Source organism: Geotrypetes seraphini, chromosome 2 (assembly GCF_902459505.1).
Source record: "Geotrypetes seraphini chromosome 2, aGeoSer1.1, whole genome shotgun sequence".
NCBI lineage: Eukaryota > Metazoa > Chordata > Amphibia > Gymnophiona > Dermophiidae > Geotrypetes > Geotrypetes seraphini.
This window is the reverse complement of record NC_047085.1, coordinates 520402780-520427178: the sequence shown is the minus strand read 5'-3', so window position 1 is coordinate 520427178 and position 24399 is coordinate 520402780. Positions and strand designations below refer to the sequence as shown.

The window sequence follows — 24399 nt, the reverse complement described above, 5'->3', positions numbered from 1 at the left end:
CTAACCCTTGCAGCATGACTTCACTCTCTTCCACACCCGGGGTTTCGTCTTCTTCTCCCCAGGCCTCCTTGGGGTTCTTATTGGCACCCGATTGATGAAGGGTCCATTGCCAGGCACAGGCTTACAATTTTTTTCATGATTTGTTCCAATTTTGCACCAGTCTTCTGGATTGGAAGCTGCTGTCTGGGGCTTTCCAACTGGCAATCCCCCTCTGACCTGCCTCTCCTGTTGCTCCCTGCCTTGTTAATGGGCAGCTCTTTCTGAGAAGGGGTGAAATGGTTCTTTGCCTTAAATGATCCTGAAGGGGGGCAGCCTATTAATATGGACAGGTATGGACAAAATTACGTTTTCTCATCTTGCCAGGATTTCACTAGTTAGAAATCACATTTGTCAGATAAGGCCTAATCTTAGAGCAGGTTAGGACATATTACGAGTGGACATATGTATAAAACTAAAATTGGATAAACCAGAATATTAACAATCAGGCAAAGGATGGAAATTAATATATTGATTTGAAAAACCCACATGTGCTGTGTGCTTGAATAAGGAATGCAGCTTAGGACATTAGCGTGATTGATAAGTGCCATAGAAAATTTACTCCAGATGCCATAGCTTAAGTTTCATAAGGTTTCATTGTTTAAATGTATGTCCAGTACGGTCTAGGGAGATCCCCAGGGAATTTATAGGCAGACAGGGATTGACCTTTGACCTGGTTGCCTTACTTTGAGAAACAGAACTATACATTCCAAGAGGCCCTGATTTTGCAGCATGAAACACTAATTGGATACACATGTATATTGTATAGATCCAGAATTAAGTTTTAGTAAATTTTAGTAAGCCATCAAAACTATAAACTAGGAATTTACTTATGCAGCTTCAGGTAACAACTGTAGATTAGAATATATATTTTATAAATCTTCCAGGAAAGAAAACAACTTATCAATATTATTAAAAGAAATTAGAGCATATTAACTTTGGCTTTAATTACAGACTTGAGTTACTCTATCATTCACTGGGGTGCAAAAGAAATCCCTTTCCCTTCTAAAAAGAAACGCAGCTGATCAGGGTCATAAAATATATACTTATTATTTTTCTGTCTCTTTCCTCCTTTAATTGAGGACTATGTATAAAGGTATAATTGTTTCTTAAGCCAGCTTTGGCTTGAATTATAATTTCCAAATCCAATAGTTAACTGGATGTAGTAATTTCTGTATATTTCTTGTTAAGCACAATTATGTACTTAAATGAAAATCAATAAATTTTTAAAAAATGGAATATATATTTTACTTTGAAAATGTATTAAAAGACTAGATAGGCAAAATCAGAGTTTGTTGGACTTGGGGGGGGGGGGAGGAAAGCCCCTCCTTCTGTTCTGACTGGGAACAAAGACCTTTCAGCACATGCTGCTAGCAGAGATGCAGGCTGACTTTAGCAGCAAGGATTCAAAGCTGTGTGTATGGATTATCTTTTGTGAGTATATTCAAATATTTGTTTTTGTATTTTTCTTTATAAATCATATAACCTTAGTATAAGAATGTAACTTTTTAGGTATAAGAATGTAATTTTTAGGAATGCTTTTGTGACACGCCCCCATATGAAGGTATAGAAGCAAGCCTTATATAGAATCAAATATTTTTGACCAGTTAGATGTTAGTGAAGGGATGGCGTCATGTAAGGTATATATGAATGCACAAATTAGTTTAGAGTCGAGTTCGTTGACAGAAATGCCATATTTAAGTGTCTGTAAGATGAACTCCTTGTACAAATGCCTCTTGAAAGTTGATTCTGTTAATGTTAATAAAAAATATCTGATTCGAAATATTTGTACAATTATCATTATTCTTGAACACCTAAGGGCTAGCATGCTACGCAGCACATTGCGCAGCTCAGGGAGAAGGGAAAACACAGTAGCCTTCTACCAAAGCCTCTTGTCGTTAGGTTTGCCTGTTTAAATTCCATTGAGATAATAAGAAAGTGAAATGTATAATTAGAATGCACTGTAATAACAAAGCCACCCAAAGTTAAAGGTGCCTATAAATAGTGCAGTAGCAATGTTTGAAGGAGAGTTCCTTAAAGCTACATCACAAACCTTGAAGCGCAACATGTGACAGCAATATTTGCTTGAACGGCTGGACATTAGTACAGATGGCAAAGCCACAAATAATAATAGTAATTTATTTTCTTATATGCCACCCTACCAACAGTTCTGGGCAGTTCAAAACAAGGAATAAAGCTGAACAATTCAGCAAACAGGATACAATTTCATAATATAAAAATACTTCGTAAGCAATCAAGTGCAGAAGAGACTATTATACAATTTAAAATATTAAAGAAGTCTAATGAAGAGAAACACATAATATATTTTAAAAATAGGCCTACAGCAGTTTTTTTTCTAAAAACCGATAAACTAGTAATTGAACCCATCACAATTAAAAAGCAAATACAGAGCTCCCAAAGTAACCAACAGAAGAAAACTGCTGTGAACTTCACATAAAGGGTGGCAGGTACACATCTCATCATAACCCCTTTACATTGTATGCTGAGCCCTCCAATCCCCCCACCCCCGCTAAAAAAAAACAGCATCCCTATACTACCCACCTGTCTACCACCCCTTTATCCCTTATGCCTGCAGGTGTCATCTATATGGCATTACAGTAATTTTTTGCTGGGCTCACATGTTCTACTACAAGTATACCAGTTAGAGTTGGAAATGGGCCTTGGTCCACTGCACTGCCCACCAGGGTACTCCAGAGACCTGCTTGCTACTCTAATAGCACTGGCCATAAGATCTACAGCTGTCAGAGACACAGATATGAACTGTTTCAGTCTTATCTTTGGAGAGAGGGAGAAGGTCAGTGTCCACTGGGAAATGTGTGTGGGTGGTGCGAGCTTTCATCTGTTTAGTGGTCATATGTGTTTGGGTACCTTTTTGGCCCTTATTCATTTTAAAATCAGGTCTTGCTCCGAACATCTAAATGGCGCCTTGGACGTTTTGTGAAATGTTTGATTATTGCTTCAGAATGTCCAACTGCTAAGCCTGCCCATAACATGCCGCTAACATGTCCCTTTAGAATTTGGATGAACAGCGGATGACTATAACCTAGCAAGACATCTAGGAAGTCAGTTTTGAAAATGACGATTTAGATATCTTGGCATCCAAATGCCACTTCATGACTTTTTTGGACGTCTTTCTTTTATGAAAACGAGCCTCATAGCGGAATTAGAAAAGGTTCAAAGAAGAGCAACCAAGATGATGAAGGGGATGAAATTCCTCTCGTATGAGGAAATACTAAAGAAGTTAGGGCTTTTCAGCTTGGAAAAAGAGGGCTGAAGGGAGATATGATTGAAGTTTACAAAATCCTGAGTGGTGTAGAACGGATACAAGTGAATCGGTTCTTTTACTCCATCAAAAATTATAAAGGCTAGAGGACACTCAAACTTACAGAGAAATACTTTTAAAACCTGTAGAAGGAAATATTTTTTCACTTAGAAAATAGTTAAGCTCTGGAACGCATCCCAAGAGGATGTAGTAACAGCGGTTAACACAGATGTGTTTTAAAAATAGTTGGACAAGTTCCTGGAGAAAAAGTCCATAGTCTATTATTGAGGCAGATAGGAATGAAGCCAATGCTTGCCCTGGGATAAGTAGCATGGAATATTGCTAGTATTTGGGCTCCTATCAGCTAATTGTGACCTGGAATGTGGAAATAGGATACTGAACTAGATGGACTACTGGTCTGACTCACTTTGGTTATTCTTATGCTCTTATGATAGTTGCATTCTATGAGACCCATTCCTCCAACATATCTAGTAATGTTCAAGTCTAAGCATACACTGACACTTATAGATGGGCCTTGAGGGGTTTTCTTGTTCATAGATCTAGTTTTTCAAGGTCTTTAAGAGGCCAGTCTACAATACCAAATCTATATGAGAGTGCAGGAAATGCCAATTCATTAATAGCCTGTAAATTTTGTGATGTTAACGTACTCTTGAATATCAGTTTTAGTCTCCTATAATATTATTTGCTGCTAATTTCTCTCAGCGATTTCTGCTTGATAGTTGTTCCCTCTGCCAATCCTAGATGTTCATATACACCTTCCTTTGTTTCCGGTATGGTTTCTTGTGTATCTTTAAATGTGATTGCTGATTAAAACCTATCTCACATTCTGGACATATATATTATATATAGTTTATCTCCAGTATGAATCCTCTTGTGTATTTTTTAAGCTGAGGGATCACCAAATCCATGTTTCCAAGTTTATTAAAAATTTGATATACCATCTAATCAGGCTTCCAGGTGGCATACATAAATAAAAGAACATTACATAAAGTACATATAGTAAGACTAAATTAATAAAATCAGGCGTTGCAAAAAGTACATAAAGACAAATTAAATTAATAAAAACAGACCTACTGGGGTTGTTTAGTTTGACAGACAAACTAAGTCAAACTGGAACAATGGGAAAAGGGAAGTACAATCTGGAAAGAAAAGAACATTAAGAGGGAAAAAAACAAGATGGGGGGGAGGAAGGCACAGATATGTGCTGCATGCGTGTGGTAGCACTATAGAAATAATTAATAGTAGTAGTAGGTTAGCCATTATTTAGTCCTTAAAAGGACAGGTATCAGCCAAGAGGAAAGCTTTTAGTTTGGACTTAAAATACTTTAGGGTTGTCTCTTCTCTGAAATATTTTGGCATGGGATTCCTGAGAGCTGGGGCGGTTACTGATGTGACACACTTATCCCTTGCTCTAACCAGCAGAGGAACTAAGTGTGTTGAGTTCTGGCCTGTCGGCGTGGCCTCCTCAGGTTGGAGGAAGGCTTTTCAGGGTAGAACAGACCTAGGCGCCTGCCTAGTCTGCCAGGCCACACTGAGAGTAACTTATAAAGAGAAGACCACACAGGTAATAATAATAATAATAACTTTATTCTTATATACCGCCAACAATCTTGCAACTTCTAGGCGGTTTACAACAAAGAATATTGCAATGTACATCTGATAGTAACAGCATTAATGATAATAACAACAGTTATGTACTGTGGGGTCGTGAAGTACCTTGCGGTTTGCACAGGGTTGGAAGTTAGTGATTGGGGTTAACAGTTTACAAGAACAGATTTGGGGAGTGCTTGCGAAGGGGGTTATTGTCCTTGTTCGTTGCCTAGGTATTTTGTGAACAGGTATGTTTTCAGGTGTTTCCTGAATTCTCCATAGTTGTTTGTGTTTGTAATTAGTTTGTCTAAGTCTTTGCCCCATAAGGCTGCTTGATAGGATAGAAGTTGTTGATGGTATCTCTTATATTTGCATCCTCTGGCTGGTGGGGAGACGAATTTCAGGTGTAATTTTCTCTCATGTCTGTTGGTTGGGTATGAGAAGAGGTCTGTTATGTATTTAGGGGCTAGTCCTGATAGTACTTTGAAGCATAGACATCCCAGCTTGAACTTCGTGCGTGCCTCCATTGGTAGCCATTGGTAAGTCTTGTTACAAAAGAATGTTCTTGAGCTTTATTGAACTTGGGGGTCTGAATACCATCAGCCACCCGTATGTCATGGCAAAAATTATAAAATATAAAATAACTTGCAGTTGTCAGAATGGCTTGCTATAAATGCCACATACAGTTCAATACCCTGGACTTTCCAATTTAACTACAGTCTTCTTCACCAGGGAAAAAGGCAAATGAAAAATATCAGGAAAATAAAACTTTCAAACTTTGCACACCTTGTGACTACAGCCAGAGTAGTTACAGTTTCAAAACCTAGCACTGAACTTCTTAAACGTTTCAGCTTACCTAGCTGAGACACGGACAGGTTTGCAGAGCAGGCTTCACAGCTCGTTATTATCAGCTGGGCTTCCTGGCCGAAGGAACACAGCAAGGCCTTATATAAGCTGTGAACTTTACTTGGGTTTTTCCCACGGAGCTTTCACACCCCTACAGATAAAAGTTCCTTGAGCAAACAAAGCTCTCCGGGCAGTCATACAGAGTAGCGGAGAGATTTTCCTGCCCTTTTCCTAATCTCTGTCAGCTGGGCTTGGGTTACGGGAGACAGCACAATCACAGCCTTGCTTCCTTCCCCTTAACAACTAACCTCCATGTCAGTGGGGAAATGGCTAGCTTCCAGCAATGGCTCAGCTACGTCTGCTCAGCAGCCTCTGGGGTGGAGTTGAGGTAGTCCTCTGTCATCTCCACGTCCTCACTGCTGCGGGCTGGAGGAGAGAGACTTCTCCCCTCATCTGCCTCCAAGCTCTGCTGTCTCTCCTGCCGCTGCCTGAGCTCGTTAGCCCCAGCTCCGTCCCGGCTTTCCCTGCTCCTCCTTTACTGAGATTCCATACTCTCTTTTTATGTTGGTTAAAGCCCCACCCCTCTCTCCTCAGAGCAGCTGTGTTAGGCAGTAAATCCCTAGGGAAATAACTCAGGTTTCTCCTAGGCTGGTAATGAGCATACCTTCCAGCCCTAGGACTCCACTTCTCAATAAGAGTCCTCCCAGGCTTTCTAGGGTACCTGTCCGGAGATGGCACTCTCTGCTGGATGTACCTATGTTCCTGCCTCTCCTGCTCTACCTCACTGTCTGAGGGGTAGTCAGCCAAAACCAAACTTTTACTTTTAACCTGGTCAGCCCTGCTGACCAGGGACTGTGTTTTGCTTTTATCCCTTACAGGGACAAAGCTGGCCACAGGTTTGTCACACTGAAAAGATGTTGAAACGCATGGTGGTAATATGCCTTAGAGAAGGAATGGTAAGCAAGTTCTGTGAATCACAGCAAAGTGATCTTTGCGGGGTATAGGGAATGAGCAATCTGTTAATGAATTCCAGGAGATTGCTAGAATGAGTTTTTAATATTATTAATAAAATTTTATAGGTGATTCTGTACTCCACTGGAAGCCAATGCACTGTGGTCAAACTCTTTTGCATGGAAAATTATTTTAATCAATGTATTCTGCACTATTTGTAAATGTCTTTTTGATTATACCCTTTTTTGTTAATACCCTTATATAGGGCATTACAGTAATCAAGGCATGAGATCGCAAATGAATTAATCAAGATGTTTATGGATTGTGTTATCGAGAACTTTGGAAAGGGAGCGAATCATACGCAAACTATGGAAGCATTTTGGCACTACTGTGCTAATTTGGCTGTGGTAGGATAATTTGTTATCGAGAATTACGCCCAGCAGTTTAAGAGTAGATACAATTTGAATTAGGGGTGAATCTAATTTGATGGGACTGATCGGAGAAAGTCCATCTTTGATAGGGAAAATCATCAGTTTAGTTTTTTCAATGTTCAAAGATAACATATTCACGCTCAGCCATATTCTAATTTTTTTTCTAATTTATGGTTTATGCTGTTGATTTTGTCTGCATTGTCAAGATCGATGTGATGGATTAACTGGATGTCATCTGCGTAGGCATACAATGTCGGCAAACACATATTTCTTGAATGGTTCCCCCTTAGCTCTGAAGTTTTAGTATTGTTGGCATTACTGTACAAATGGATGATTCCTGGATACTCATGTCATATCTAATTCTTCTAGTGCAACAGGAATATCAGTCTTGACCAACGGGTATTTACCCTTCCTTTACTGCGAAGTCCATAGAGAACTTAATTTATATATTCTGCTCTTCCTCCTCCTCACTGTGGGCTAATCTAATCTAATGCTTGGCTTTGTATACCGAGACTTCAATCCAGGAAAGCTCGTATCAGTTTACAATAATTAGTTTAGGCTAAAAAGGACCAAGAGAAGGGAAATCGAAAAGGAGTTAGTTACCAAAATGCTTAGTGAACAGGATAGTTTTCAAAGACACAGTGGCAACCTAGCATATGTGACACCCGGGGCCCATCATTTTTTGGCACCCCCCCATCTGTACAAAAAACATGATTTTTAGTAACAAGCCACATGTCACACAAGTACCTAGGAAAAGGCAGCATCTTACATACTGCAGTGAGCAGTACAACATGAATACACCCATTGTAAAACTAAACAAGCCAGACCAGTACAGATCAATCCTACACCGTCAATCCTAACAGAAAACCATGTCTTTCGAACACACAGAACACAGAAAACACCTTCGCCTAGTATGGAATATGTCATCACAAACTAACCCCTCCCCCTTTTACAAAACTGTACTGTGGATTTTAGCCACGGTGGTAACAGCTCCTACGCTCATAGAATTCTGAGCATCAGAGCTGCTACCACCACGGCTGGCGCTAAAAAACGCTCCACAGTTTTGTAAAAGGGGGGATAAAATAGAAATACATAGACAAAGGTTAAATTGAACCAGCAAGAAGCTGGACTCTGCATAAAATGCAACACCACAGAAAGAGTGACATATGTCTCCTAAAGTAATAAATAAATAGAAAATTTTTGTTCTATCTTTGTCTTCTCTGGTTTCTGCTTTCCTCATCTTCTTGTTACTGTCTTCCTTCCATCCACTGTCTGCCATCTCTTTGCCCCTCCCTATATGGCATCTTCTCTCCTTCTATGTCCCTTCCAGAAACTGTATGCCTCCCCCTTCCATCTCTCCTCTAGACCCCCCCCCTTTGGTCTGGCATCCATCATCTTCCCTCTGTTCCCTCATGGTCTGGCATCTTTCACCTTTCATCTCTCTTTCCCTCCCCCCTGTGGTTTTTAGCATCTCTCTCTTCTCATTTCCTCCACTCAGATCTGATATCTCTGTCTCCTTCCCCATTCTCTGGCATCTTTCTCCTCTCTCTCTTCCCTTTCCTTCTCTGGTCTTCCTTCTTTATTTTCTGCCTCCGTTTAAATTAAATTCTTTCTTACTATGCAGTCCTCAGTTTCCCTCTTTTCACTATGTCTACCCACAGCATGCCACCCCTTTCCTTCACCCCTCCACTATCTCACTAACTCTATCTTCTTCCCCCATCCAGCATATGTCCTTTTTCTTTATCACTCCTTCCATCTAGTATGTGTTCTCTTTCTCCACTTCCATTCAGCATTTGCTCTCCCTTCTCCCCACTTCAATCATCTGACCTCTTCTCTCTCCCCTTTCTACCCACTTCCATCATCTGCCCCTTCTCTCAATCTCTCCATCCACCACAGACCCATCTTTCTTCCTTCCTCACCTTTTCGATTTTGGCAACAAGATCTGCAATGCCGCCGCCCCCCCAGGACAACAGGCCTGGTCCGATAAACCTCCCTGCCTGTGGCCGACGATGTCTAAACTGCCTTCTTACAGCAGCCGGAGCATTGTAGTTGCATATGGCTGCCGTAAAGGTTGTCTCTGATGCAAATTCTGGTTGTGTCAGAGATGACCTTTACGGCAGCCACACGCAACTTCAACGCTCTAGCTCAGGGATGCCCACACTTTTTGGACTTGTGAGCTACTTTTAAAATGACCAAGTCAAAATGATCTACCAACAATAAAATTTAAAAAAAACACAAAGCACACTGTACGCTGAGAAAATGTTAATTATCATTCCTATTCTGGGTTTTTTTCAAAGATGTCAAGGCAGATGACTCTATGCACTGTCACCTCAGTAACAACCATACAAAAATAGACAAATATACCCCCTCCCTTTTTACTAAACCACAATAGCAGTTTTTAGTGCAGGGAGCTGCACTGAATGTCCAGCGCTGCTCTGGACACTTATAGGCTCCCTGCGCTAAAAACCGCTATTGCGGTTTAGTAAAAGGGGGCCAAAGTGTAAAATATAGACAGCAGATATAAATTCTCAAAACGGACACATTTTGATCACTAAACTGAAAATAAAATAATTTTTCCTACCTTTTTGTCTGGTGATTTCATGAGTCTCTGGTCCTTCTTTCTCCCTCTGGCCCCCCTCTTTCTTTCTGCCTTTCTTTCTCTCTCCCCCTGACCCCTGTCACACCCACGCTCTCTGCGAACACCCTGAGCCGTCGGGTAGTGACATGAAGCTTGTTACTGGCGTGGTCCCTTTAGAGTTAGGGTCACCTTTCAAGTTGGTAGTCGTTGGCAAATGCCCAACTAAGCTTATTCTCCAAGGGTTTTGGGAAAAAAATCACACTTTGTCAGAATGGCCTTGGTGAAAACATAAGCTTTTATTCGGCCACTGGCCGTGGAATTACTGTGCCGCTCCGGGTTTTCCTGGGAGCATGCACCTCATACAAAAACAACAGAAAAAGTTCATTTCACTCTTAGTCACCCAGTAATCAACTCTGGACTGGGTTGGTAAATCACATACAGTCATTAATATTCCATGAGGCTAGGAGGTGAAACAGTTAGCACCAATAACTCTCCATTGTAGCTTTACAGGAGAGACATTCTTGTTCATGATTGAGAAATATTCTGTGCTGTCCTACAGTGCTCTTAATCTCTCCAGCTGGGCTGGACTTTCTCCCTAGTCCCGAGCAGGCTTTTCCCTGAGAGGGTTAATTTCACTCTTCCTATGAGGCCGGCAGACTAATTGAATTAGTTAGTTGCTATGGCAATTTCTTTACAGCTGGGCACTTTCACGGAGTGTGGAAGTCAGGAAATTCTGGGCTTTAAACTAGCCAGCATTACAGCCTGGCGTTTGGTTCAGCTGTGCACATAACCTGCAGAGGAGATTACTGTATCCTTTCCAAACTCCAGCAAAACAGCATGTGAAATTGCAATACAGGATTATTTCCCTAGTAACTCCCATAGTCATTAGCTCAAAGAGCAAACAGCAAAATACAGCCTAAACCAGACCTCTGTTCACAGACCTTTTCAGGATATTCAGCTCTCCATCTCCTCTGGCCAGCTTTCCTGTATAGCCCCACTTTCCTCCAACACCATGGGTTCTGGGGAAAGGAATTCAGTGGCCAAATTACCAGCCTGTTCCTCAGTCATTTCCCAGTCAGTGCTGAGGAACTGCTCAGCCCCGTCCTGCCTCTGCTCTAATGCCAAGCCGCGTTCTGCTCCTCCTCCTTCCTCCCTCTGCTCTCTAATGAGCCTGGCTTTAAGCTGAGGGAAAGAACCACTCCCCCTTGGCTTTGGATGGGGGAAGGGAATTCCTTCCTCAGCCCATGCCGTTTCTCTGAGGGAAAACTGCTTGTGAGCTTTCTGCCTTACAGGCAATGAGCCATAGCAAGGCAGCTTCTTCCTGCCTGGCTTTGGGACTGTTTCAGGTAAGTCTAAGCCTTCCTGTTCTATTTCCATTTCATTGTCACTCACCAGGTAGTCAGCTAATTTATTGTCCTGGGCACTGACCTGGTCAGCCCTTCTGCACTGGGGTTTACATACTTTCCTTAATTTCCCTGTGGCAAACCTTGGGAAAGACGTCCGTTTGTCACACCCCCTCTTTATTTCTGCCTTTCTTTCTCTCTCCCCATGGTCCCCCTCTTTATTTTTGCCTTTATTTTTCTCTCCCCCTGGCCCCCCTCTGTATTTCTGCCTTTCTTTCTTTCTCCTCCTAGCCCCCACAAAGCCATCGTGCCGATTTCTCCACTCTAACGATTCTTTCCCTACTCTCACCCTGAGCATGGGTATTGGACGCCAGTGCACTCATAAAGCTGCAGTTACCAATTACGCTGCTAGCTTTCACTCAAGGTGTGAAAAATAACAAAAACGGAAAATGACACTAACGCAAGATTTACCAATAATATAATTATTTATTTATTGTTTTTATTTTTCAATCATGAAACTCAAAAGAATAGTTGAAAGAATAGTTGCGTTAGTGGGAGGTCGTTATAGTTGCCAAAATGTTGGCCTTCTGATAACAAGCTCAACTCGATACTTCGAAGCTCCTTATTATATACCTTTAGTCCAGTGTGACATCATTGGCTGTGGGCTAATCAAAACTAACAGAGGTGGTCTTCAAAGTTAGACAAAGAAAATTCCTCTATATGTTTAAAAGTTTCAGAAATCATATTTGTTTTGTTTACATTCATTTCTGAATATACATTAACATTTTATAACATATCCAATATTCCTTTTATCCTTTTCACAAAGGCATATTAAGAGAATCTGCATTTGTTCAAAGGGTGGACACCTGGAATGCGCTTCCAGAGGGGGTAGTTGAGCAGAGTACGGTTTTGGGTTTCAAAAAGGGATTGGGAATCCAGGGGTACAATTAGAGGGTTACTATACAAGACAAAATGCTCTTGAGTAATAGATCACTACAGGTCATTGACCTGGGGGGCCGCCGTGGGAGCGGACTGCTGGGCATGATGGACCTATGGTCTGACTCGGCAGAGGCAATGCTTATGTGCTTATGTGGGTGCTGAGATATTCTCAGCCTGCTTTGAACAACTAACAGTTTCATGTTACACCTAAACAGTCCTGAGCGTGGGCCTCTCCTATGTTTGAGGCTAGAACAGCAGCCTCTGACAAATTATTTCCAGATGTTGTGCTCAGGCTTCCTTTAAATTTCTTTAGGTCGCAAATATATATAATATGTTTTTTCAAAACCAATTCTTTTGTTCAATACACATCCATACACATAATCACTCATTCAGGGGCCCCAAACATTCATTCAGACCAAGTATTTTCATTTCTTAATGCATGTTATATCTCAGTTTAGAATATGAAATACTTTTCCTAACCAGCCTAAGGCACATCTAGTATCAATTAGAACCACGAGGCTAGAAGCGGGAAAACTCTGAATAAAGGAAAGCAGAGAGAACAAAGAAGACAGAAAGACAGAACCCAAAATGGAGTTCTTAATACAAGATGGAGTTCTTAATCCTGATTCCTTTATGATCTAGCCTAATAGCAAAATACATAAAAATAATATTATTATGCTTTTCCTTAATATTAATCAGTAGTGTGTTTTTCTGGCCTTAGCTACATCCATATTCAGATTTTTATTCACCAGTTTTTTGTACGCTTTTATTGGGTGTGGCCTTAACTAACACATATGCTTGTAACTAACTAGAGTTACCCAGAATCATACGAAAAACAGGCCATTTTTGTAGAAAAATTCCACAAAATACTGCACTATCATGTCCTGATGTCCATTCAATTACCGTCCCATAGATATCATCCCCTACTGGCCACGAGCCACTACTGCTCAACCCCAAGCCAGCAGCCGATTTCTCCCTGCTCCTTCCCCGAGCCAGGCCCGGCGCGTACAAGCGTTGGGCCCACAAAAGTCTTCACTTCCTGAGTCAGTTCTAACGGGGAGGAAGTTGCCGGCCAGCCAGACAGCGATTGGCTGGCCCAGAACTTACCCTCCGACGTTAGAATTGACGCCGGAGGTGAAGTCTTATGGGCTCTGCGCTTTTTCCCCACCCACCAGCCCGCCTCACCTTTTGTCTGCACCTACCACGAAGTTGCCGGTCGGCTGGGTTAAGGAGTGACTCTGCGGGGGAGCCGGTGCCAGGCTGCGGTGGTGAGACGGAGCAACTGCAGAATAGGGATGGTGGCCGGCTGTGCACCCCCTTGAGGTGTGCACCCGTGGCGGACCTCCCCCCCCGCCCCCCCATTGATACACTACTGCAAAGACATATGAAAAAAAGAAAGGAAGACGGAACTTCTTAAAAAGAGTTTGAGATTATTCCAGAGTTGAGGAAACGTAAAGAATAAAGAGTTACCAAAGATCTTAGCTCCTTTGATACCTTTACTAGAAGGACAAGATAGTTTGAGTTGTTGGTCTAGCTGTGCTAGATTTTCTCAGTTGGCGGTGGCGAAAAGGGCAAACAGAATGCTAGGAATGATTAAAAAGGGAATCACGAACAGATCAGAGAGGGTTATCATGCCACTGTACCAGACCATGGTGCTCCCTCACCTGGAGTACTGCGTCCAGCACTGGTTGCCATACATGAAGAAGGACACGGTAGTACTCGAAAGGGTCCAGAGAAGAGTGACTAAGATGGTTAAGGGTTGGAGGAGCTGCCATACAGCGTAAGATTAGAGAAACTGGGCCTCTTCTCCCTCGAACAGAGAAGACTGAGAGGGGACATGATCGAAACATTCAAGGTAGGGATAGACTTAGTAGCTAAGGACAGGTTGTTCACCCTCTCCAAGGCAGGGAGAATGAGAGGGCACTCTCTAAAGTTGAAAGGGTATAGATTCCATACAAATATAAGGAAATTCTTCTTCACCCAGAGAGTGGTAGAAAGCTGGAACGCTCTTCCGGAATCTGTTATAGGGGAAAACACCCTCCAAGGTTTCAAGACAAAGTTGGACAAGTTCCTGCTAAACTGAAATGTACGCCGGTGAGGCTGGACTCAGAGCACTGGTCTTTGACCTGAGGGCCACTGCGTGAGCGGACTGCTGGGCAGGATGGACCACTGGTCTAACCCAGCAGCGGCAATTCTTATGTTCTTATGGAGAACCCAATTGATTATCCTAAAGTTAAAATTGAGGCTAGTAAGATATTAAATAATAGGGGGGGATAGAATTGAACCTTGGGGGATCTAATCCAATCCTTTAGTTTATATACAGATTCCTCTTTTAAAACAGTGTTCTTCAACCACCGATCCATGGACCGGTGCTGGTCCACAGAAATTTCCTGCCGTTCCACAGGGCCAGCATGTGCATCAGGCCCAAAACTGTGTTCTTCAACTGCCGGTCCGTGGTGTAATCAATGCGTTGTTAATAAGATTATATCTGACAAATCACTAACTGGAAATCTGAACTGTCTTCTTTGCTACATTACTCCAGGTAAATGGAACACCTCAAAACAAGACCTTGAAGAATTCATCTTCCAGAACTCTCTCTCCTCCACACATAACCTGATCCTTGGAGACTTAAATCTCCACTTAGAAGATCAATCATCCAAACAAGCAACAGATATACTCTCATACCTCGATCACCTATCCTACCAAATTCTCAACCCAGAACCCACACACGAAAAAGGACATCAACTTGATATAGTAGCTTACTCACCTCCAAACCAAAACACACAAAATATTCACATCACAAATGGGTCCTGGCACCCTACCCTCTGGTCAGACCACTACAAATATTCATTCTCTATCAACTGGGCTCAAAATAACAGCAAACCCATCCCAAAAAAATCGCACATCAAGATCAGACCGAAAATTGAACCCACCACATTCTGGAACACAGTCGACCCAGAAATAGACCCCAACAACCCCAAAGACTTCATAAACAGTTGGCGGACCCTCAGTGAAACTACATTAAACGAACTAGCTCCAATAAAAGACAAAAACAAAATAGACAGACCATCCAACAAATGGTTCGACGACGAACTCTTACAACTAAAAAGGAAATGCAGACAACTAGAAAGGTCATGGAAAAAACAGAAACACAATCATACCAAAGATAAATGGAAAATCCAAATCAAACTATACAATACCAAACTAAAAGAAAAACGAAAAAACTTCTACTCTAAACTCATCGGCACCGAAAAACCAGACACTAAAAAACTTTTCGACATCGTAAGAAACCTCACCGACACCAAACCATGTCTCGCCACCCAAGGAAACCAAACTCCCACAGCCACCCAATTAGCGGACCATTTCAAACACAAAATCATCACAACCAGATCCACATTCAACAATTCACGAATCAACTTAGAAGAAATACAAATCAACCCCACAATAGATGAAGCAATCCCAGCAGATAGGATCTGGACAACCTTCCCAAAGATACAATGGTCAGACGTAGACAGACTTTACAAAAAATACAGCAAATCATCATGTGACCTGAACAATTGTCCCCCATACTTACTAACTACAGCCTCCACCAAATTTAAAGCCAACCTCACACTATGGCTTCAAACTACACTAAGGGAAGGTCATTACCCACCGGAACTAGGAGAAATCATAATTACTCCTATCCTAAAAGATCCCAAAGGTCCTATAGACAATCCTACAAACTACAGACCAATTGCCTCAATCCCTCTATATATCAAACTAACAGAAGGCCTAGTCGCACAATATCTCTCCAATTTCCTTGAAAACCATCATATACTACATCCATCCCAATCGGGATTCAGATCTAACCATAGCACAGAAACCCTACTGATATCACTACTAGACACAGCCCGACAACACCTTAGCAAAGGAAACAAACTACTTCTCATTCAACTCGATCTCTCTACTGCATTTGACCTAGTTGACCACCCCACACTACTCCAGACATTAGATGCAATTGGAATCTCGGGTAATGTTTACAACTGGTTCCAAGGCTTCCTCAAAACGCGAACATACAGAGTCAAGTCAAAAGAGCATCTATCCGACCCATGGTCAAACCCATGCGGAGTACCACAAGGATCACCATTATCTCCTATATTATTCAACCTCTTCATAGCATCCCTCGGCAACACCCTAGATGCCCTAAACACAATATCATTTAGCTATGCGGATGATATAACAATCCTCATCCCCTTCAACATACAAGACCCCCTATCCACAAACCACCTGAATATAATAATGGAAACGATAGAAAAATGGATGTCAAGTCATAAACTGAAACTGAACTCGGAAAAAACTAAATTCCTACTATTAGAGAAGGAAAAAAAACCCTCATGCACAGAACTGGAATTAAACACAATCAAGTACCCAATGCAAAGCACACTCAAGATCCTAGGAATTCAACTAGACAGAAATTGCACAATGCAGTCCCAAATCCACAAAATCATCCAAAGAGCATTTTTCACAATGCGTAACCTAAGAAAAATAAGAAAATTCTTCATCAAAGATCAATACAAGATAGTAGTACAATCCCTAGTACTAAGCATAGTAGACTACTGCAACAGCCTATACCTATCATGCCCAAACTACATGATAAAACAATTACAAACTGTTCAGAACACGGCCCTCAGACTCATCTACTCCCTCAGCAAATTTGACCACATCACCAACGCTTACCTTGAATCACACTGGCTACCAATAAAAGCAAGATCCCAGTTCAAATTCTACTGTCTACTATACAAAGTAACACACGGAACAGCACCCAGCTACCTAAACAAAAGTCTACACCGTAATCTCTCACACAGAATAAGGAGAACTCAAAAACTATTCGCTTACCCTCCTCTCAAAGGTATAAGACGCAAGAAAATATATGACAGCCTTTTAGCTACACAGGCAGCAAAAATTGACACAACCATCTCCAATCTACTGATCAATTCAATAGACATAAAGGAATTCCGAAAAGAAATCAAAACTCATCTCTTCAAAAAATACTTTCCATCATCTTAACCTCTACATAGCACTAGAAAATACACACACGAACACCACCACCATAACTATACCTAAACATTGTACAACTCACTTCAACAACCTACTATTTATCTACTATATGCTCTAAATGCTTCCTGGAAACGTCCAGATTAATCAATTGTAACTTGATACTTTCCTGATTCTATATACTGTATTATTCCAGAAATTATACAGTCTCTTAATTTGTAATCCGCTTAGAACCGCAAGGCACAAGCGGAATAGAAATCTGTAATGTAATGTAATGTAATATGAAAAATTAATGGAAAAAATAGTGTTACAATTAGGACTATGGGGGCAGGGTCTGGGGTGGAGACTGGGTAGAGATGGGCAGGGTCTGGCCTATGACTTAGCCCAGTGTTCTTCAACTGCCAGTCTGCGGACCGATGCAGGTCCACAAAATAATTATTTTATTTCTGCCAGTCCTTAGGTGTAAAAAGGTTGAAGAACACTGCTTTAAAAGAGGGTTTGATTCAGTTTACAAATATTAAAAATCAAAACAGAGAAGGGATCAAAGTTGACAGATGAAAAATCAATTAGATACAGATTAATTTGTTAGGGACTTCGGAAATAAGTAAGTTTTTAGCTTTTTCCAGAAAATTGATAATTGAGAAAGGAGTCTGATCTCAGATGGAAGCTCATTCCAGATTCTTGCAGGGAAATTCTGAGCAATGAGCACCGGATGGGGCTGAAGCTCCTCCTCTTTCTTATCCCTACTAGGGGGGGTGGACATTTCTACTCCTCTTCCCAGGGAAATTCTGACCAATGAGCTCCTCCTCTTTCTCCTTAATCTCCTACTAGGGGGCGGACCCTTCCACTCCTCTTCCCGCCCCCAGGGAAATTCTGAGCAATGAGTTCCTCCTCTTTCTCCATTATCCCTACTAGGGGGCGGACCCTTCCACTCCTCTTCTCACCTCCAGGGAAATTCTGAGCAATGAGCTCCTCTTCTTTCTCCCTAATCCTTGCTAGGGGGCGGATCCTTCCACTCCTCTTCCCGTCCCCAGGGAAATTCTGAGCAATGAGCACCAGATGGGGCTGAAGCTCCTCCTCTTTCTTATCCCTACTAGGGGGGCCGACCCTTTCACTCCTCTTCCCATCCCCAGGGAAATTCTGAGCAATGAGTTCCTCCTCTTTCTCCATTATCCCTACTAGGGGGCAGACCCTTCCACCAATGTTCCCTCTAATTTTTCATAGGCTGTGTGCACAAAAAATTTCATCTGTGCGCATTTTAAAGAAAAACTAAATTTGTGTGCGCTATAAAAATGATTGCCAGAGGGCCCGGAGTTCAGTTATGGGCATTTATGGGCAGGTCTTTGAGTTTAGTCTGAATTAACCAAAACACAATGTAAATTTTAGTTACAATTTATGTTAGTTACACTTTATGTAACATAAAGTCTCATTTCATTAAACATAAATTATGTTTCATTGAAATGTTTCATTGAGCGCTACCTATAAATAAGGTATCATTGTACTTTATACTTAAAATTTAGAAAATAACAGCAATTTAGTTTTCAAAGTTTTTCCCTGCGATCTTTTATATTTATCCATTACAAATAAATTCTGTCAAGATCTGTTGAGCCTCCATCTTGAAGGTGACTCTTAACACGCATCAGCATTTCCGAATGCTCTAAATGTAAACGATTCCTTTGTTTAGTCTTCAAATTGTTCATTAGACTAAAACCACGTTCACAATCTGAACTAGATGCTAAGAATGTAGCACCAATGTCCATCAATTTTGCTAAATCTGCAAATTGATCATTCTGAAATGCAAATTTTGTCATATCTGGAAAGCTGTTTATCAGATTGCTTTTGATTTTTTCTGCAACAAAGAATTTAAAGTCATTGTATTGCTGAATAATAACACTTTCCTCTGGAAGAAATTGTTTATACTTTAAACAAAGAGATCTGATATGTCCAATTCCGAAGTCAAAGTCGCATTGTGATATTGCTGTACAGTCAAAAGCAGACTATTCCTCAACTTCATTTTCAGGAAATCTTTCACCCAGATGCAAACATAGGATGTTGATGAAGGTTAATATGGAATTAGTATCCACTGAAACTTTTTCTCCAGACCTCATCCTGTTGTCAAGAAGACTGTTGATTTTATTACTCCATCGATCCTGCGTCTGGCTCTTAACGGCTGAGCATAGCCGATGGGCCGCAGCCAGTGAGCACGGGGCGAGCTCAGCCGAGGAGAGGGAGAGCAGCTGCAGCGCGAGAGAAGTGGCAGTTGGAGTGGTTTTGGGGCCCGAGATCTTGTTCTCCCAACGGTCTCGTTTGGCCTGCTTTGGCAGGTTGACTTTTTTTCGTTTTAATTCTCGTTTAGTACTTTTATTTCTTTTCATCTAATATAATAAAACGTTAGGCCGCGCATGCGCAGTTCCATCGCGTGGGTCCGTTTTCCGTGAGATGTACAGCATCTCAGATAGGAGTGGCATGCGCCCGAAACACTCTCTCTCCTCCCCCGAGACGGATGTCGGACACGGTGGCTGTCGGCCCGTGCTGTTTTTTTGATCTGCCCTGCTCCTTGCTTGAAGTCCTCTCTCCTCCCCCGAAGCTGATGTCGGACGCGACGTTTGTCTCCCCCGAGGCGGATGATCTTATGGGAATCAATGTTCTTCGCTCTGCCCTGCTCCTTGCCTTACTATATTTTTAAGTTGAAAGACCAGGCAGCGACTCCTCTCAGGATCCCCACCTGCGTCGGAAGTCCAATGCAGTCGGGGATCTTGAGAGGAGCCGCCGCCGCCGTGTCTTTCAACTTAAAAATATACTAAGGCAAGGAGCAGGGCAGAACGATCTTCAAAATGGCGGCAAATCGATCTCCGTTCCTCCGGGGGGGGGGTAGGGTCTGGGAGGAGAGGGATCGCGGCCACACCGAGGAGCCCAGCAACTTTCCGCTGTCCAGGACCCGACTCATTTGCTGCCCCCCCTTCTTCCCTTACCGCGGGCCCGACTGGCGATTCAAGCAGCGTGTCAGCACTCTTCACACGCTGCTTCGGGCCCTTCTACTGCCCTGATTTACTCTGGCAGGTCCGGAGCAAATCAGGACAGTAGAAGGGCCCGAAGCAGCGTGTGAAGACTGTTGACACGCTGCTTGAATCGCCATGTGTAGTCGGGCCCGCGGGAAGGGACGCAGGCGGGGATCATGAGAGGAGCCACCGCCGCGTCTTTCAACTAAAAAAAAACAAAAAACAAGGTGGATGTCGGCCCGATGGCTGGAGTTCACCGCTGAGTCCGGTGAGGAGTGCTTCCCTCAACAGGAACCGTCGGGTCTAATTCAAATACTCCCGGCAGGTCGGGAGGGGGCGGAGCAGGCTCGCACGCCTGGCGGGGACCGGACAGGAACTAGACTCCCTGCAGGAGCCAGCCTGATGGCTGGAGATCACCAGACTGGACAGGGGGAGCAGGTAAGGGGGTGCTGCAGTACAGGAGGAGCAGGGAAGAGGTGATTCTGGACAGGGGGGGAGGAAACAGGAAGGGAGGCCTACTGCTGGATAGGGGAAGCAGGGAAGAGGTGCTGCTAGACGGGGGGGGGGGGGTAAAAGGAAGGGAGAAGGGCTCCTGCAAAGGAGAAGAGCTACTGCTGGATATGGGGAGCTGGAAATGGGGTGATGCTGAACAGGGGGAGATAAAAGGAGAAGGGCTACTGCTATATAGGGGGAGCAGGGAATGGGTGGGGGTGCTGCTGGACAGGGAGGAGGTAAAAGTAAGGGAGAAGGGCTGCTAGCACCCGTTAATGTAACGGGCTAAACAACTAATATAATAATAATAATTTTTATTCTTATATACCGCCAAAGCCATGATAGTTCGAGGCAGTTTACAACAAGAAGTGGTAGACAATCAGCGAAGTGGTTACAATACAAAGTCATCGACTACAAGCTTACAGAGTGGATGAAGTGGAAAGTTATAAAATTCTTAGGTTACAAATTGATTAAACAAATTTGTTTTCCCAGATTGTCTAAAATTGAGGTAGGATGAGGAATGCGTGATATGTAGGGACGCCATTCTGAAACAGAGCGAGATCAGCACACTGATTTCCTAGTCCCTGTGAAAGAATGCTGAATCATTCCCTCTCTCCCCTTACCTGTCACAAATTAACCCTTATCTTCATTTAACTAGTCCTTATTTGGAAAGGACATCAGCTGACAGGCCTTGGATACGTGCATAACATAAGCATAAGAACATAAGCATTGCCCCTGCCGGGTCAGACCAGGGGTCCATCGTGCCCATCAGTCCGCTCCCGCGGCGGCCCCCCAGGTCCATGACCTGTAAGTGCTCCTTAGCTAAGATGTTTATACCCTATTTATTTAATATCCTGTAAGTAACCCTCTATCTGTACCCTGCTATCCCCTTCTCTTTTAGGAAGTCATCCAGTCCCTTTTTGAACCCCAATAATGTACTCTGTCCTATCACCTCTCCTGGAAGTGCATTCCAGGTGTCCACCACCCTCTGAGTGAAGAATAACTTCCTAGCATTCATTTTGAATCTATCTCCTCTCAAGTTTTCTGGATGACTTCTTGTTTTTGTTGTCCCCGCTAGTCTGAAAAATCTGTCCCTCTCCATCTTCTCTATGCCTTTCATGATTTTATAAGTCTTTATCATGTCCCCTCTAAGTCTCCGCTTTTCCAGGGTAAAGAGCCCCAGCTTGTCCAACCTTTCGGCATATGAAAGATTCTCCATGCCCTTTATCATTCTTGTTGCTCTCCTCTGGACCCTCTCGAGTACCGCCATTACCTTCTTAAGGTACGGCGACCAGTTTTGGACGCAGTACTCCAGTACTCGCCTCTTTCTCAACTCGTATCCTGTGTGTGTGTTCGCTGTGTTCCATTCCTACAGTGATAATGTTACCCAGCCAATTGTTCCATTTGCCTGCCTGGAAGGCGAGAGTTCTGTCCAGGAATCTTGTTATAGCTTTACTGTTTAATAATTGTTTTATTCAGGTACTTTAGCTCGATTGGGAGCTTTTGGGACAGATAGGGAAGTTTTTAGTGTAACCCGTTCTGGGCTCCTGAGAAGGACAGGCTAAAAAAACGAAATAAAATAAATAAAAAACCGCTCCTAATTGACTCCCCAGTCATTAGTAGCGGTATAGAAGCTCTCAATAACTCTGTAAGGCAAAAAAATCCTCGGTTTCTCGCCTGCAGTAGAAAATCAGCCCCAAATTCATTTCTAAACTTGTAAAGAGGAAAATGGCTGCTGGAGCTTCAGCTGAGGTAGGAGATTCCAACCAACACTGCTGCAACCTTGAACTTGGGATACAGTCAAGACCTTAAAGCGGATCTGGGGCTAAGGAAAGGAGAGTGTGGTGGAGTGATTAGAGCTAGAGCCTCAGCCCCCTGAGGGTATGGATTCAAAATACCGCATTGCTCCTTGTGACCCTGGGCAAATCCCTTAACCCTCCACTGCCCCAGGTCCATTAGACAGTGATGTGACACCAGGACAGATAGAGAAAATGCAAAACACTTTTGAGTGTGATTGTAAAACTACTAAAAGGCAGTATACAAGTCCCTTTCCCTTAGGATCCTCCTGGGGGGGTGGGAATCAGGACACAAAGGGAGGGTACCTTGTCCATTTTGTCTGTCTTAACTAGATTGTAAGCTGGGGTGCCCAATACATCGATCGCGATTGACTGGGCTCCGTGATAGGCTCATGTTGCCGTCCTGATCTACCGGGCCGATCAGCCTTCCTCTCCCTGACGTCCCCCACCACCTTCCTTGCCAAAGTGTCGGACTGACGAGCATTCCGCTCCCTGATGTCAATTCTGATGTCGGAGAGGAAGTTCTGGGCCAGCCAATCACTGCCTGGCTGGCCTGGAACTCCTCTCTGACATCAGAACTGATGTCAGGGAGCAGAATGCTAGTCAGGGAGAGCTTGGGGCGGCGTTGGCTTGGGGGCCTGTTCCCTGATGATGGCGGCGGCGGCAGCAAACCTAGTGGCTTGAGGGTCTGTTCCCTGATGGTGGCGGCGGCAGCAAACCTAGTGGCATGGGGGAGGGCAGGGAGATAGAAAGAAGGGGAGGCAAGGAGACAAAGAAAGAAGGGAAACAAAGAAAGAGGGAACAGGGAGTCAGAAATAAAGGGGGCATGGAGAGAGAGAAAGGAAGCGCGAACACTTGTAAGATTACTGGGGGTCCCCTTCACAGCGCTAACAGGAACTGTTTTAAGGTGGGGCGCATAAATCCTGCGTGCGTTTGTTGGCACACCAATGTCCTGCGCGCTTTCGTTATGGAACCAGATATATTTAGCCTATGGTGCAAATGTTTAAACTCCCAATCATGGACAGCTGTAACAACTTATGCAGCAATCAAAATAGCTGCTTTGCCATGAGGTGGCATAAAATTCAGGGTTGAAGTTGTTTTTTGGGGGTTTTGGTTTTTTTTTGGTGTTTCTTTATGTTCAATATGTTTATTGATTTTCAAAATGGGACAATATACACAATCGTACAATGCATGGTGGTCAATGAAATACATGAATACGGTCTTTCTCCTAAACTTCACCATGTACCTAAACTCCCACCCACGCCCCAACCCACTCCCCAACCCACCCTACCCCAAAGCCAATCCCAATACAACAAAATACACTCCATTCCATATTGTGCCACAATAGAAATTCACACATTAAGCAGATGACTACGAGCTCTGTGGGTTAACGTCCCAACAAAAACTAAAAGATGTACCCTTTGCTGTGTCCAAAGCAGAGAATTGTAAACGTTCCATAGAAGCGTGTTGCAGCATCAAGGTATGCCAGTGTGACAAAGTGGGGGGGGCCTGATGAAATCCAACAGTGCAAAATCACCTTCTTCCCCAACAGCACCGAGCGAGCAATAAAACCCCTGAACCCCTTTGGGGAAGGGAGAGGAAGATGGTCCAATGTAAACAACAGTTCCGGTCGGAGAACAAATTTGTAATTCCACATTGTCTGGATGTGTTGATGAAGCTGTAGCCAAAAGGAATGAACCCTCGGGCATGACCAAAACTGATGTCCAAGAGTAGACTGGGAGTATGAACATTTAAGGCAGGGCTGCCCAAGTCCAGTCCTCGAGATCTACAGGCAGGCCAGGTTTTCTGGATATCCACAATGAACATGCATGAGAGAGATTTGCATACCAAGAAGGCAGTGCAGGAAAATCTCTCTCATGCATATTCATTGTGGATTTCCTGAAAACCTGGCCTGCCAGTAGATCTCGAGGACTGGACTTGGGCAGCCCTGATTTAAGGCATTGTGTCGAGGTGCACATCTTAGCTCGAAATAGGTAAGCAGGTGACCTATAGAGACGAAGCAGAAATTTAAAGTTCATTTCAATCAAGGGCACACTAGG

At 43.1% G+C, this 24399-nt stretch overlaps 1 pseudogene; it reads left to right on the top strand.

The window, feature by feature from the left end:
• Positions 1-24399, top strand: part of LOC117354670 — a 273540-nt pseudogene that overhangs the window by 209356 nt on the left and 39785 nt on the right.